This window comes from Cicer arietinum, chromosome 7 (genome assembly GCF_000331145.2).
Source record: "Cicer arietinum cultivar CDC Frontier isolate Library 1 chromosome 7, Cicar.CDCFrontier_v2.0, whole genome shotgun sequence".
Lineage (NCBI taxonomy): Eukaryota > Viridiplantae > Streptophyta > Magnoliopsida > Fabales > Fabaceae > Cicer > Cicer arietinum.
This window is the reverse complement of record NC_021166.2, coordinates 41,221,923-41,225,468: the sequence shown is the minus strand read 5'-3', so window position 1 is coordinate 41,225,468 and position 3,546 is coordinate 41,221,923. Positions and strand designations below refer to the sequence as shown.

Genomic DNA, 3,546 nt, shown 5'->3' with positions numbered 1-3,546 from the left:
GCTGCCTATTGCTCTATTACTGATTCTCATTCATTTATGTATTTTTGTTCATCAAATTTATTGTTATGGGGAGGCATTGACAAAAATAAAGGCAAATAAAATAAGGGATATTGCTCAATCTAATTTTGAATAGAATGATTTTACTAGGCTCTTAATTCAGCTGTTACAACCAAAATATTGTCAAACAATAAAACAAAATAAGAGATAATTAATAATGATTCCAACTTAATGAAAAAAGGATGTTGTCAACCCTCCAAATAAACACTTGAATATCTGAATTTCTTAGAACATTCTATGATGAGAAACAAAATAGGTTTTGCCTTTAATCCTGATGCCCACAATAAACTTATGAAAAAAATAGCTAGGTTAAAGCGACGAATGAAAATGGTGGTAAGGAGAGGAGGAGCACAAATTATGTGTCTTCAAGACCTGCTTGATAAACTTCGTATGATTTTTTAACTAATGACTTTTGAAACTTGCGACCGACTCTACTTGAAAGATACCCCAAAAGATGTATGTCATTTGTTTTTAAAAAAGCCCTCTATTTATTGTTGATTTCATTCTTGACTTATATTTATATTATATATGCTATATATGATATGGTTCAATGTTGATATTTTAAAAAGTAAATGTTGCATTCAAAATTAGAGTGAGGAATATCCCTTATTTTGTTTGCATTTATTTTGTTTGAATGAGAATATTTTAAAATAAGGGACAATTAATGAAAATATGTCAAACAATCAAACAAAATAAGGGATATTTAATAATTACTCCAACTTAAACTCAAAGGGTGTTGTCAACCCTCCCTCTATTGCTGCCTATTGCTCTATTACTGATTCTCATTCATTTATGTATTTTTTTTCATCAAATTTATTGTTATGGGGAGGCATTGAAAAAAATAAAGGCAAATAAAATAAGGGATATTGCTCAATCTAATTTTGAATAGAATGATTTTACTAGGCTCTTAATTCAGCTGTTACAACCAAAATATTGTCAAACAATAAAACAAAATAAGAGATAATTAATAATGATTCCAACTTAATGAAAAAAGGATGTTGTCAACCCTCCAAATAAACACTTGAATATCTGAATTTCTTAGAACATTATGTGATGAGAAACAAATTAGGTTTTGCCTTTAATCCTGATGCCCACAATAAACTTATGAAAAAAAATAGCTAGGTTAAAGCAACGAATGAAAATGGTGGTAAGGAGAGGAGGAGCACAAATTATGTGTCTTCAAGACCTGCTTGATAAACTTCGTATGATTTTTTAACTAATGACTTTTGAAACTGACATTCTCATTTTCACTATGCTAAATTTTTTTCTGATCTTATACACACTTTTTATTTTTAATTCAGAAGCTCAAGAACGACGTCTGCGAACATTGTGTCAGTTCCGACAAGCTAGGTTTCGAAGGAAACAATTAATTAATTTAAGAAGACTCTCCACCTTCCCTAACAATACTACAAATAATGGTATTTAGTTACTGTTATTCTATTTTGTTCTTATGATTTAAATTTAAAGATGCCTTTATTTTCTGATTCTTTGGGCAGTTTGATTTCCAATTGTATGGTTGCGTGTCATATATAATATCTTTCATGGCCTTATTTCCATCAAATTCCTGCATTCTTCTTTTATATTTTGAAACATATTTAAATTCTTTAAAACGAAAAACATTTATTATAGTTTAATATATTTTTATTCATCTTTATTAAGATTGTATATTTAACTTTACAACTGATTTAAAATTTGATTTTAATAATTATACTACTGTTTGAAAGAGTTATGATAAAAAAATTTAAAAAATACCACTTATAAGATAAATGATCAAAATAAATACAAAATAAATAAATGACTGAAACAAATATCAATGTTACATTTATTTTTAATGAAATGTATTTTATATTATGTATATACAGTATATAGTATAATATATACGTCACCCATCACCTCTTTACTTTTTGTGACCATATATATATCACAAAACAACTTAAAGAAAAAGCTAAAAAAGTTTTTATGATCCATCCGTGCACAAGAGAGTGTCGACGTTGTTTTGTTTTTTAAGATTCACTACCCAATTGCTAAAAATGATTTTTAGGCTCAATAAAAATCTATGACAAAATTTATTGAAATCAGTGAATCACAACATAGCTAAATTTTTATGCTCAAGAAAATGAATACATAAGAGAGGTGTTGAGAGATCTTGGAACACAACATCAGTGAATCACCTCTACCTCCATATGCTGCTACGATCAGATTTTCAAAAACAGTTACTGCATATGATCATAGAATTACAAAGATTGACTTATCTCAGCAAAATGCAGCTTCACTTTATTATTTAAAATGAGGTGCATTTCATGAAGCTAGGAACAATTTCTTAGTTGGAACTTCTTACATTTTGGTGCATGCTTGCCTTTTAGATTTTTTTTAACTTCTCATTTCCTTCTTCTTATACATAGTATATTACTACAGGCTACAAGAAAGTTATTTTTTTTACATATATTTTTATGTTGTTTGGTTATTCATTTTATCTAAATGTTTTCAGAAATTGACTTACAGTGTTACAGGGATGCATTATTAGTTAATGCACTTTGGAATAAGGAAAATTTTGTCAAGAATTTGTTATAGTTTTCAAGAGTTTGTGTTAAAATAGTTAGTCTTTCTTATAGAAGTTTAGGGATGGGTACATGATTGGTGATAGAAATCCAGTCACCTACTACATGAAGTTTTATTTGTTTCCAGTGATGAAATGTAATATATGTTTGTAGAGGTTGATCAAGACCGCTTGGAAAAACTTGTCCAGTGTCGACTTGCAAGATTTAAAAGAAAACAATTGCTTTATTTGAAAAGGAATTTTGCCTCTGTTGAAAATAAAGGCGTGCATAATATGTTTTGTAAATATGATTCCTACATTTTATTTAGCTTATTTGAAAATTCATCACAACATGCTCAATCTGAAGAAGCAAGGAATATAATTTTGAAATCCAATTAAGGTCTTTACTCAACAAATATGCCAAGAATTTTATTGTATATGAATTAAATTATTTACCTCCAAAATATCCTGTAATTTGTTCCATTTATGTCTTTTACAGTCCCCGTTAGACAAACTTCTCAACTTAATCCGTCAACATCTACAATTTCCAATGCCACCCGTAGACAGACAGGTAACTTGTAAAATATTTTAATCATTATTTTAAACAAAAGGATTAGTAATATTTATTGATGTTTGGTGTCCTTATATTGTTTGCATTATAAAAATATTTATTTTATTTATTAGGTTCCATTAATTTCCAAATCCAATTAAGGTCTTTACTCAACAAATCTACCAAGAATTTTATTTTATATGAATGAAATTATTTACCTCCAAGGTATCCTGTAATTTGTTCCATTTATGTCCTTTTACAGTCCCCGTTAGACAAACTTCCCAACTTAATCCATCAACATCTACAATTTCCAATGCCACCCGTAGACAAACAGGTAACTTGTAAAATATTTTAATCATTATTTTATGCAAAAGGTTTGGAAACGGTTTGCATTGTAAAAATT

General features: G+C 28.4%; 1 long non-coding RNA gene across 1 annotated transcript; it reads left to right on the top strand.

The window, feature by feature from the left end:
• The first annotated feature begins 481 nt into the window (after positions 1–481).
• On the top strand, positions 482–1,538 carry LOC105852633 (uncharacterized). The gene is made up of 2 exons (XR_001144510.3): positions 482–513; positions 1,359–1,538. It is a non-coding gene; the product is annotated as an uncharacterized lncRNA (long non-coding RNA).
• Positions 1,539–3,546: the final 2,008 nt, after the last annotated feature.